Source organism: Colletes gigas, unplaced genomic scaffold (genome assembly GCF_013123115.1).
Source record: "Colletes gigas isolate AHSC1104 unplaced genomic scaffold, ASM1312311v1 Colletes_gigas_Sc00037, whole genome shotgun sequence".
NCBI lineage: Eukaryota > Metazoa > Arthropoda > Insecta > Hymenoptera > Colletidae > Colletes > Colletes gigas.
Genome location: NW_025106666.1, coordinates 1622071 through 1635820, shown reverse-complemented (window position 1 = coordinate 1635820; position 13750 = coordinate 1622071). Strand labels below are relative to the sequence as shown.

At 43.6% G+C, this 13750-nt stretch overlaps 1 pseudogene; it reads right to left on the bottom strand.

Moving 5' to 3' along the window:
* Window positions 1-6247: 6247 nt before the first annotated feature.
* Window positions 6248-13629, bottom strand: LOC122402587 (annotated as a pseudogene).
* Window positions 13630-13750: the final 121 nt, after the last annotated feature.

The window sequence follows — 13750 nt, the reverse complement described above, 5'->3', positions numbered from 1 at the left end:
ACTCGAATAATGCCAGGGGGCATTCTTCGAACGAAGAATGGGTCATCGAGAAACATTGCTCCGGTTAACGGGTGAAATTGAAAAATAGAAGCATGAGGGGGGAGATACGTTGCAGGTTGGGCAGAGAATAAAAAGTTTCGACCAGTTTTGATAAACTTACGCAGAGAAAAAAGAATCGGGTAATTCCTTACAATTCTAAAGTATACAATATTTATAATAGTTTATTTTATGTTTTTTTACTATTCGTGCGAGCAATACATTAATCTTTCAGGAGGGCCCCATAAAAAGATGAAGCTTAAGAATCGCTAGTTTAAAGTAACTATCGAATTATCCCGCTCGTGGAAAAACTGAAAAACTCTGTTCGACAGAGATGGAAGAGTAGTATCATGAATCGAATATCCGGTGTTATCGAGGTCCCCTTCGCGATAGAGACGGAAAGAACCTATGCAGAGGCTCACAGGACCCCAGCGCGAAATCCACGCACGGCTTATCCCGGCTCAGTCCAGCTTATCCCAATCATTTCTGCCCCGTTCGTCTCCTTCCTGGTGCCAATTACGTCGAATCAACGTCACGGGACAATGGTTACGTGCGACGCGTGCACGCTACAGGTACCAAGATGTCTAGGTAACCGAGCAATATCGTCGAATCGACGTCGGGGGACACTCTGCCCGTTGAGCCTTTTTTTAATTTTCGGCTACCGTTGCCTCCCTCCACGTCGACCCTATGCACGGAGAAGGGGATGGTTATTAGGTTCCTCGTTTCGAAAAATTGATAGGGTTCTTCGAACCCTTAGAAAAATTCAAATTTCGCGCGCGAAATCAATCGAGGAATCAATGGGAAAGGTTAGGTTCGGGGATAAGGATCTTAGGTCTTCTCCGAAGCGGAGGAACGACTTTAAACAACGTGTCCCCGTCGCGTATCGAAATCGAATTCAAAGCCAGCGGCACGATTTGCATATCGCGGCGTCACGGGCGCCCCCTGTTCCGTCGGAGGAACATCTGCATCATAAAGAACACGGCGCAAAGTGGATTACGGTAATGGATAGCTCGCGAACGATCCTATTAGACTGCTCACGATCCGTCCCGCGATAACGTAATCGCCGATCTGCGCAGCCAGTGTGAAAACGACATACGTTCCCGAGATATTCGACTGAATAAAAATCAGATTCGACCGCGAGGCCTTTGAACTGGAACAGTGTCCCGACGGGCGCCATGTTCTTTTTCTCCGACGCGTGAAATTTATGAGTATTTTTGTATTTTGTTCAAACGTCGAAAACGATTAAAATTCCTGTCTAATAAAGTTTATTTAGTGTCTGGAAAAAAATAGTTTTTCAAAGTACTGGAAGCCCCCACGAAAACCGGACGAAACAACGTGCAACTTCAAACACGCGAAGCCTCTTGAAAGCGAGCTGAAAAGCGTTCGTTAGGCATAGTCGGCAGAAAGAACGGGGGTCGGTCAAACATTCGTGAGCCGCCGTATCCTTTGGCGTTGGTGGCCATACGAATCTAATTGGCGCTAATTTCCCGGACCTGTTCCGGCGCGGGAGAAACGCAAACAAGGAATACGGGGATACGCTCAATCAGTCGCACAATATTGACCCTCCCGAGCATTCTACGCGCCGGACAGAGAGGAACGAATAGAACATAATACCTATCCACCCCCGCCAAGCAAACGAGCTGCCAAAGCGTTTCATTCATTCGGAAAGGGAGCCACGCGAGTATTGACAGCCGGTCATTAGAAGCACCAACGAAACACTAAACGCCCGTCCGCGACCTAGCCTTCTACAGGATCCCTCAAAATGACGCAAAAGTGGATCCAAATCGGTGGACGGTGACTATTTTTACATATTCGGTTTCAATTTATCTCAGATTGTTAAGATCGGCGAGTTAACGACATTAGGTTTTTTGTTATACTTTGGAGATAAGATTAGGATTTGTTTATATTGCAAGACGGCTGACAATAACACATATGGCATGACGATCGTCTGATAATATTAAAGATAGTATTAATTATTATTTCAACGCCTATCGCAAAAGAGTCACCTCAGAATCTAAGTATATTTCGAACAATAACCGAAATCAGCAGCTTTGAAGCGTTCTGTACCAGCACACCCACGCCCCCTAGCGAACATTCTCGTGACTCTGATCGGCCCATAACCCTCGTAACGCGATACGTTCGGCTACCTGAGCCCGTATTCGTACGTTCGTGGCCAGGCTATCGTCTGTCTGCGTGCGACGGTCTCGGAAACGTCAGCCTAGCTTTTCGACTCCTGACTTTTGACTGACGTTCGTATTGGCCCGATCGAAAGGTTCGACGGGACAGTCGCGAGATTGGATGTTCCGAGGGTTTATCGCAGCTTGGTCCATCTGCTCACCCCCCTGCAGCAGGGGATTGAAGATTCGTCGATTATAATACGGGAATTGCGGGACATTTCGTTCACGAATTTTATTATTGTCCTGTGTAAAAGTTCTTGCTAGAGAAATGAACATAGTATGATTGTCGTATCTCCAACATCCCCACCACTCGTCTAACGAAACAACACAAGAGACGGATAGTTCTGTCTTTATTTATAGACTCAGTATTGACGTTCGATTTGTTTCGTCGCTTGGACGTTTGTTTTTGTTTACCATCTCGTCCCGGTGGAGTGAGAAGAGCGTCCACGACGAGCTATATCATTACGAACGAAGGGAATGGAATAAACCGTGATAGTCGAGCGTGGCTACTTGGCCGTCAGTTGTGCAGCCCAGTTTTAAATCATTTATTTTATATTAATCTATACCAGACGTACCTGACGCACTTCCAACAACCTTATGTCGCTATATTAACCTCGTAATGGGAGTAAATGTTGCAAGTCGGCATTGCTCGCGCAACAAAGCGATTCGGTGGTCGCAGTCGACTGGCCATAAACCGATACTAACGACTAAGCATGACGGTGCACCGATAGAAACCTCATAGTCAATGAGGCGTCCTAGAGAAGCTCAGTGACATAGAGCCGTGAAACATTTTACAAGCCTTTGTAAGTGATATTGTACAAATGATTATAATTTCTAGAAGGTTTTTTTATAAATTTATCTGAATACAAATTCCTAACAACATTGAATTGACCAGTTGATTCTTTCTGAAAATTCAAACGAAACGTTAAAGTTTTTCAAAAAGTAGGAACCCCAAGCGTCCCTAGATTGTTTTATGAAATTCACGCGCCAGTTCTTTAACTTTGGCACATTATACACACTCACGAACGGTCTCCGTCCTCGAGCGGAGGCAGGATATGAATATTTCGAAGCGATGGGACACGTGGCCCCCGGGTGAATCGGCAGGCATTCAGTGCACCAGGGGGTGGACAGGGGACGGCACGGCCTCCTCTGTGAACGGGCCGACCTTTGAGCACTGTCGCGTAGCCTTAGCTCCGTATTAAACCCTCGGTAATTGCCGGCATCACGGGGGATCCGTTGCGGATCCACGCGACTCTGCGAATCGGCGCCACTGCGTTTAATTACACGTCACGTACGTTAGAACCGGCGAGACGTCTCTATTATGCCCGGCTCGTCGCGCTTTCAGCATCATTCCGCGATTGTAGGGCCGCCTCGCGGAATAAAAAAGCATTACCGGGCTTCTTCCCTCAACGTACTTTCTCCTCTTTTCATTTTCACGACGAGGTGAACGACTGCAAACTACCAGATTATTAGAGAACTTAAATTCGAAACTAAAATGTATTTAATCAAAAAAATCTTATTACGGTAAAAGTTTAAAAATTCGATATTAATAACATTTGATTTTTACGAACTTCATTTTAACTGGTACATATAAAAACATCGTCATTTTTTTTATCTGCTTAATCATCGAATACCCTGGTACATCGGAAGTTTCAAGTTTTTTTCCGATGGAGAAAATAATGGAATTCACGACGAAGCTAACGGTTCGCATCCGCTCGCGGTAAGAGTCCAGATGAACGTTCGAGAATCATTTCGATTGTCTTTGCGGTCTCTCCACGTCTGCGAATATCGTAAGACCAACCGCAGAATCCCGACCGCACGATCGTGACGTTTCCTTCTTTTTATTCCTACGACGCAAAACATTATACAACGACGTCCGTGTGTTGTGGAACATTGCCTCCCTTCAATCTTTCCCCGGCTACTTCCTCTTCGAGAACGTTCGAGCAATTTCGCAAATCGTGCGTTGGCAAGCCTGCAAACCGCATTGACTGCACTTTCAGAACTTATTCCCGACCGACGATTACGTTTATAAAAAACTACGATATTCAAAACAGTAATAACGTTTGCTTATTCCGTGAATTATATTATACAATAAATGACAGGTAAATAGGTATAGATTGCAGTTGTATTTTAATTTTTGAACCTACTTTTTTCGGATACTCAAGATAAAAATAAATATATATTCGTACAATAAGAGAATCCTTGCGCCGACGAAAGGAAAGGAAACGAAAGAATCGCGACAATGATTCTCGTCGATAAAAGAGCAACGAGGATGGTTTTTCCCTTTTTTCCGTTTTATAATCCGCGAGTGAGAATGCCAAAAGGGGTGCCCCCGTTATTGTACGACATAATTTACTGTCTGCAAACAGACGGGGCGTCGATGTAAAACATGTGCAAACAGAGGTCGGATTATACCGACGTGAGCGTTCCTCTCCCTCTGCGCGCCATCGCTATCCTTCTGTCTCTCTTCACCCGTTTTCTCGGTGTCGTTTTCGATTGAATGCCCGTGGAATAGGGATTTATTTCGAGCCGTGTAAAATGACTCGAGTTGAATTGAGTCGTATACCTACTCCCGTGCACGTTGCTCGACGAGAGAGGCGTCGATGGAGGCGCTCTGCTTTTTTTTTTCTCGCCCGAACAAAACTGGTCGCGACGCGTCTGAGGTCCCCGAGGATCTTGGATTTCTCCGAGCCGAAATAATAGCCGATAATTGTTGATGTCAGAGGCCCTTACAAATTTGTATGAAAAAAAAGTAATCGTAAAATTTGCCTCAAATTTTTCGAAAAACATAAATATTATCATGCCGAGTAAATTTTGAGTAAAATTATCCAGAATTCGATAATCTTCGATCGTTTGAATATTTATAACGAGGAAAAATTCGTTATGTACTCGTAGCTCGACTTGAAAGCGACGAGGGGCGTTGCTTCGAACTGAAGCGGCTAGATGGTGCAGCAACGATTAACGATATTCGCCGGAATCGCGAGATTAAACGGCAGAGAGGCAAAAGAAGAAGAGAATTCGCGATAGTGTAGCGGATAGAATTCCGCGAGACGAACGTCCAGTGTGGCGACGATCGATACCGGTTCGTCGTTCAGTCTCCTCTTCGTCTCCTCCCTGGTATCCATGGTGATGTAGCAATGGCCGACGCGAACGTCGCGGCGCCTGCGTCCACGTTCATTATAATTGAATTTTCCCCGATAAAGCGTGCTCGATGAATTTAGGGCTCGACCCACCGACAAAAACAGGGACGCCTACTCATCCTCCGCAGTCTGCGATTAATGAGACTCCTGAAAATCTTTTAAATCGCGCCTGGTACTCCGCCCTTTCGATTCTTCGAAAGATACGACGGGTTAATTTGACAACGAATCATTCGTTAGAATTTTAAAACATCTATGTTTCTTCGATGTACCACTGAACGCCAACATGTTATTCCTGTTTGACACAATTAACTATACATATTCAGAGAGATGATTGTTTCAAATTATGTTAAAATTAATCGAAATCTGACACATCTAATCTAACAACGGTAGTAAGGAGAATAATAATTTTGAAATAAAAAGAATGACTGTATTAGATTGGTTCCGGGAACTTGTCTGACACCGTTATCACAGATTTAGGTTATTTCCACTGCCGTTACCTTAGAATTAGGTTATTTTTTTACACACTTTAAAAGGGTCATACCTTCCATTACAATTAACTGCGTCAAAAGAGAGTAGCAAATTCGTGTTCAGAAAGAAAACCAGGCCAATGTTTCAGCGTCAAATTTTTCTGATACGTCTCTATCGCGTCATAAATAATACGAATAGATGCTGAAATTACTTTATTTTACGCCATTTTAGAACTAATTAAATGTTGTGCAACACTGACCTGCATATAAGTAGTTGAAAATCCGCTATACTGTCGCGATAGTTCGTCGCCACGTGAAAACGTACCCGCACAGTAACTGTAAACGGGACTAATGAAAATCTGAAGGAGGTTAGGTCGCGTAAGAACATCGAAATCGGTCCAACGCATGTGTGTTTATACCAAATAAATTACACGGTTCCACTTTCTGTACACAGTCCATTATTACACGCTCCGGTGACCGACGACGTGTTTGCTTTTCCCATGTACGGAATAATCCACGATTTCGACCGACTTGTCGCACGTATAGCGCCTTCGCATTATTCCGAAACGGGTAAATAAAACCGAGGCCCGTCTGCCTGCTCGGAATCGGCTTAAGCGCCGTCTCTCGTTCGCTGACGTATTGACGTTAGACGTGTGAAAGGGGTTAGTTTCGAGCTTAATATATTTTCTAAACGCCTTCGAAGTTGCCTGTCGTCGTTCTATAGGTTTTTCTAATAAGAACAATAGAACTTTCAATTGTAGCTGCTATTATTATTATTATTCGTTTCTCGAATCACGTGACATTCGTATTCGATAGTGGTTTAAGAGTCGTCGAAAAATAGGAATCTCAATATTATTGTATATCGGGTTTGGCATGATCTGTGTATGTACATATATGATACCAAATAGACTGAAGCCAAATAGACGAAAAATATTCATGTAAACTTACGTTTGGAAATTGTTTGCCAAAAAGATATTTATGATTTATATTTACGAATTGTAACACGAGTATATTGTTCTGTTTTATGTATGATTACACTTTCCCAAAAATCGTACGGTTCACGGACAAGCGAATCGTTTCGTTCGGCGTTCTTTGTACGCTCATAGCAGGACGGTCGACAGGGAACAGCGAGAAGACTCGTGTTTTACGGTGCAAGAAATCAGTAGAAATCGATCGTCCATTATTCCGAGACGCCACGCTTCGCTTCGTTTCTCCGTTACTTTCTTTTTGCCAGGACGAGATCCGCTCGAACTCGAGTCCCCGGAAGGAGAAGAAAAAAGAATAAAGTATTCGTCGCGCCTGACGAAAGATAGTATCGACGAAATTTCTTCTCTGGAGGCGGACACTCGACGTCTCGAAACGCTCGTCCCACGAAGGATGTCGCTGTTGTCGGTTCCCTTTGAACACGACAAGATCGTTGTAAGCGATCCGTCTTCGACGATCATCGATTTCTTTCGCTTGGATTGACTCCGCGTTCTTCGCCGGTCGTTTCTTTTCTCGGTCTACGGTTGAACCGGAACGTTTTCCATTTTCGCTCGGAACAATTTACGTATATTTATTTAACGAATTCGCTAATAAGGTTAGGGCTACATTAAATGTGCCAGCCGTTCGAATATTCAAATGAAATATAATTAAATATGAGAACTTGTGTATTGTAATATTTTATGCACCGTGCGTCGATATTGATCGCTTTACTTCAAAAAATAAAAAATAAATAGAGAAAAGATATTGTGCGTAATATCGAGATATGAACGCGAAATACCACGTAGTGCGAAAAAAGAGATTAGAACGAAAGATCGATCTTCGTGAATTCGAGTCAGAGGCGTGACGTGTTCCATAAAAGAGCTCGTCACATTTTTGCCGATAAAGATGGAAATTCGTGGCCTGCCTCCCTCCAGTACGGGAGCAGAAGGGGTAACACATGTCGATGCGAGTGTTAAGATACGAGGAACGATGGGGTTGGATTCGACCGACTTTTACCCCAAAAGCTCGATTCTGTGTCGCCTGGGGTCGTAAATCAAGGGGCGTGAAATCAATTACCACTTATCGGTCGCCGTGACACAGGAGAAAGGCTAAACCTGTCGCCTTTTTTCGGGGTTACGAATTTTTTTCTCGACTGTTCGTTAGAAAAAAATAGAACGTGAGAATATTAAGTCGTATGCGGTGCACGAAATGTTTTCGTCCCTCCCTTCACCGCTTAGAACGGAATTTCATTACGGACAACCTGCTTCGAATGCTACCGTACCTTTAACACTTTATACTTTACACTATTGCATCTCTTTTTTTTAATCAATTGTTACTATTATCAAAGTACATCTAAATTATTACGAATATTCTCGTTCATGGTACCTACAGTTATTAGAGGAGCGTTATTAAACTAACTGTATCTTCGACAATTTCAAATATTTTTTCATGAAAAAATTTTGTATACTCCTTAAACATAGGTGAGAATTATGCCACGAATCCCGATACGATAATGTTTTTATGGTCTTAAAAAAAATTCCAAATAGCAACTAAAAAATTAACCTACAGAGTAGAATACACCCAGAAGCACATTTTCCCAATGACGTTCGAGGAAGAATGCAGAACCCCAGCGCAAAGAAGCAGAACCGTTCTGTATCACTGTTTTAGATCCCCGTTGAGTCCTGGGTGGTATTCAGAGCCACGGGCCAACGGGCGTCAAAGCGAGTTAACGTCGAATAAATCAAAATAAAAAGGGGGCAACGATGTACCCCGTCGAGCTGACGGCCCGGAAAGATCTGGGGTGCCCTTTCCGAATCGAAAGAGTTACCTGCTCAACGTTCCGACTCTGTTTCCTCCACCACGCGTTGCGCACGCTCACCGGGATCCATGGTCCGTGGGCATCGACCAGTGAAATTTTTATTAATGCTCGTGAACGGTCTCGCGCCTCTTTGCTTCTCCACTCTACGGAGCGCGACATACGTCAAACGTCGTTACCGTTTTCTCCCTGAAAACATCCAATTAAACAGTGGACATTTTCTGTAACACAAGACCAAAAAAAAATATAAAACTTTACACGACTAACAAAAACCCTAGAGAAAGGATGATACAATATTTTTTGACAAAATTCCAAAATTCTAAATCGTTTTAAAGAAATTAATTTTGGTTGCAGAGGTCAAGTACAATCATTTTTTGTGAATACACATACCCCTGAAATGTTATGCACTTTCTAGAAAAAAATTCGTGTAGGTGGACAAATTTTTCGATAAAATTGAAAAATTTCAAATCGTCTGGAAAAATTATTTTCGGTTGCGGGGGTCAATTGCACTCATTTTTGATGATTAGCCATACCCCCGAATTCCTAACCATTTTCGAAAAAAAAATTCCTCACCGAAAATATAATTTCAGGCCAGAAATGTCAGTCCAAAAATGCATATCTTTAAAACATCATAACTTCTGAACGGATTGAAGGATTCTAATGTTTAAATAGGCAAATAACGTGTATTTTAGTGGAGAATATGTAGAAATTATGAAAATGTTGGAAAAGTTGTTCCTTGACCCCGTAAAGTGAGAAAAACCCCATATAATAGGTCCAATTTTCAAACAACCACAACTCCTACAATAGTGAATATATTTCAATTAAACTTTTTTCGGAAGTTGAGCTCATGAGTACCTACAAAAAGTATTAGACAACTTTTTTATTGGGCGGCAAACAAAATTATTAAAAATCAAAAACGAATTTTTAAGAAAAATCGACAGGGTAGGTGCTTAAATTTTTTGTCGAAAAAAAAATTTTAAATAGATCTGAAAAAATTATTTTCGGTTGCGAGGGTCAATTATAATAATTATCGATGAATACATATGCCCCCGAAATCCTATACACTTTTGAGAAAAAAAATTCTTTACCAGAAATATTGTCTGGCCAGTGATCTGTGATTATACATTCCTGTATACATTATGTATTCCTCGTTCTTATTACTTCATATGTAGATATAGTCCAATTATCCGGCATGTAAAATTTTAATGCGAGATTTTAGAGGCCAAAATAAGACGAAAATCAAGAATACCAATTTGTTGATTGAGGCTTTGTTAGAAAATTATTGATGATAGACACATACGGTAGCGAGAATCGGTAAGGGGAGCCCGGCTAATGGGCTCGATTTCACGACTTATAGAATTTCCTGAATCGTCGTTACGTTGCTTAGGTGTAAACAGGGCCCTCCCACACGATGTTATAATGCCGTGTGGCGGGGGAGGGTAAAGCACACACGACGAGATATGCCAGCACGCATGTACCCGCCAGATTAGCGTCCTCTTTGGGCCGTTCACCTTTGATCCTCTGAGTTTGGAAGGCGGATAGGCATACGCTCGAAGCAGGAAGGACGAGAAAGGAAAACCACGGAGGAGAGGCATTCGGCCCGGCTAATCCTCTGATTCCGTATCCCGGCTCCAATTCGGTCCATTCTGTTTTCGCCTCTGCCCCTCTTGGCTGGCATTCAGCTTGAGGGTAGTAGGATCTCTTTTAAGGAATCTGTAACGCTATCCTGTTTACCGACAGGGGATCCTCTTGATCTATGGCGAACGGATATATTTTCACTGTTATAGCCGGGAATTGATTCGTAATATCGCTCGTACTTTGTCAGTTTAAAAATAAAAATGGTAGACAAACGACAATCATCGAGAGCTTTGCTAATGTATAATAACTGGGGTTAGAAACTATACGAATTTTTAACACAGCCTGAAAACCGAATTCCATGCTGTAGCTCGATACCTGACTCCCGTGCTCGAATCATTTATTTCACGGTAAAGTCGTGATGATCATTTTTTCCCGATTCCGCATCAAGAGCTGTTGCCTTTTCATTCGAAGACTCGGGAGCCGTAATTTCCGTCGATTACGTACATTCCGGGACCGTTTCTGATACATTCCCGTTTACACGACGAAGTCGTTCGGTCCCGATATACTCGGGAGTCGCGTCGATCATCGAGACGAAAAGATCCGAGAAAAGGAAAAGGAGATCGCGAAGAATGACCACGGGGCGAGCGTGAATGAACAGGAAAAGAAAGAGAGGGTCCCAGAGAGGAGAATAAGTTCCTGGAAAGGGCGCCAACGTGCCCTGGGTCTTGTTGTCCCCGTGAATGGGGCCCCGATGCGTCAACGTTACGTTTCAATCTCGCTGAGAGCGAAAAGAAAAAGACAGAAATAGCGTAGACGACTCGGCTGAATAAGTGTCCGGCAGGTAGAGAGTCCCTTTAATACCATTTCGTGCCATTTACACCTCGAGAACGTTCGTATGGGCCAGATCGAAGGGGGTTCTCCCTTGGATTTTATTGTCGGAGACGTCTATACACGGTGGCCATTGACGAAACGACTTCCCGTCACGCCATTGCTCGCAGCTCGTCGCCTTTCATTTCCTACCTTTTCTCGAGACGTTGCTCTTATTCGGCTACTCCTCGACGGAGGAGCTTGAATGGTAAATAAAACGACAGTTTTGTCGCTCGCGATGCATGATTTCTCGACTCCGAGGTAGGAACAGGTACCTACCAAGTCCCATCGACTTTTGTAGCTGGATACTGGGGGACAAAGCGAATGGAAAATTGTCGATTCGACGACATCAGTTGTATTACTGAATTTGAATAGCTCGGATGTAGTGTTTTAAATAAAGTTAAAGTAGCGTTAATTGCAATTTTACGTGTATTAGAATTCTGTCATGGTATACTGCATTGCAACATGTTGCAAGTTTTAAGTACCGGTCACAAATGACCACCATGACAGTCAACATGTCGATGCTCCTTCGAAATGGTTACCAATAAAAGTCTGTCGTCGGTCCGAACGGAAATATTTCGGTCTCGATCACGAGTGATCGAAGTAACGCAATTTTTCAAAAGCACGTTCAACGTGGCTGCGTGGACTACACAAATGTGATGGATGGTCATTGTTGGTCCCTGATCCGTGTAATTCGCATGCGTAAGAGGATACGAAAGGTCTCATTGTGCCGCTGTCGGTTCCTTTAACGACAGCTCTGACAGATCTGGCCAACGTTTTGCGCATTTATGGAAAAGTAAAATAAGACGGACTTTCAGACCTGTTTCTCTCTGCTTTTTCGTGTGGGTTTGTCGATGGAAAGGCCCAGTGGCACGATTCCACGCCGATGCAAATGTCGGTTCCGCTTCCGTTGCACCCATCAAAGAGAAGGACTGCGACTTTTGTATCATTTAGAAACGGACGGGCAGCGATTTTACGCGAACGTTCGAGGGGAGACGTCGATTCGCCGCGAATAACTGGATCATCGTTTCCACTGTCCGATTTCTTTTATTTTCTTCACCAGGTGCTCTGTCCCGTTTGATCCTCGAGCAAACACTATGGAACGTCGTAAATTATAAAATAAAACTAACATTTATTTATCTCATTATAGAAAAAACGTAATTTATATTGTATATCATGAATTGAAAACATTCAGATTAATGGTAGAATTCGGTCGACAATTGTTCCCAGTATTTAAAAGTCGTATCGTAACTTGTAATCCCCGTTTTCTATAAAAACACATATGTATTTGCATAAACATTCAGTCTAGGAATGACATCGAACAGAACATACGTAAAAACAGTTGCGGAAGTCGTGAAAACGAGCCTTTAACAAATTGACCACCGCGCAGGCGTAACGTGTCATCGGTAGAGGTTATGTGCGATCACGTGAAAAGTGTGCCGGTCGGTCACGAAACGCAGTTTCGTCCGCGGACGCCGAGGAGCTCGTAAAATCGCGAAGTTCGTCGGTCGGTGCCTCCAGTCTAATGGAATATGATGTCAAGCCTGGTGCGGCGCCCGCGTAGTAAATCTCGATGAGTTATCGTCGTTTAAACGACTGTGAAATTAGCGGTTTAGCGAAACGCATCTTGGGATCCTCTATGCGCCTCATAACTGTCTTCTAGGTGCTAAATTTCACACCCGGCACGTCTCGAGGATAGACTTTCGGCAGTGGGGGCGTGTCCTACACAAATTCGAACGAGCTCGTGGCCCCTGGATCGTCTTCGACCAGGTAACGTAACAGAATCTTTATTTAGCCGGTTTTCTAACCTCTGTTCGATTCTGAAAGCGAATTACCTAACGTTCTTACGCGCGAGTTGAAACAAACATCGTTGTTATCGGAACTAACAGCGCCATCTTAGCGAAGCTTGATTCGCATTACGAACTATTCGATTGAACACTGCTCGTGTTCGCTAGACACAAGTAATGATACAAACAATTCCCCGGAACGACACGATTTTGCTTAAACAAACTTCTTGGTAATCTTTAATCCCGTATAACACTGTAAAATGTATGTTTTAATTTAGGGAAATCATCCGGTTACGAGTTATTATCGAATCGCGTTGCAAAACATTGTTTCAAAACGGCGATTCGTTAATTCGTTATTCTGTTGCAATTCGTCCCGCCGGTTCGAGCAGCAGGATCCACGGGTGGTCGGAAAGGAGGGCCCAGAAGTGGAAGGGTTACGAGTGCTCGTGCTCCGTGAGCTTTACCAGAATCGACGGATCTCAGCTTGACGTCAAAATAACCAAATGTCAACAGTGTCGCGCGTCAACGGGGTTCTTGATCGAATTACAGGGGGAGGGAGGGAAATTTACAAGGTGCTTCCTGTGGCGCTGCCTTTCTGTCAATTAAGTATTGCAGCTGCGCCGTGCATGCACGTTTGTGGAACGCCGCCCCGCGAATCGAACGTTTCAGACCGCCGGAACGGTGATAAAAGGAACGAAAGGAGGAACACGGCCGTGTTCAGCCTCTTGCTATTCACGAAGGAAATCCAAGTGAAACTGACCGCCTACCGGTGCTGGACGCACTGGTAATTTTCGCCATCTCCCTAATTTCGTGAACTGGACACTAGCCGCTGCTTTCGACTGACCCTTTTCTACGCTCAATGCGTCAAAATTGCACGTTTCATTTAAGGTCCATTTGTACTCATCGACCGAGCCGAACG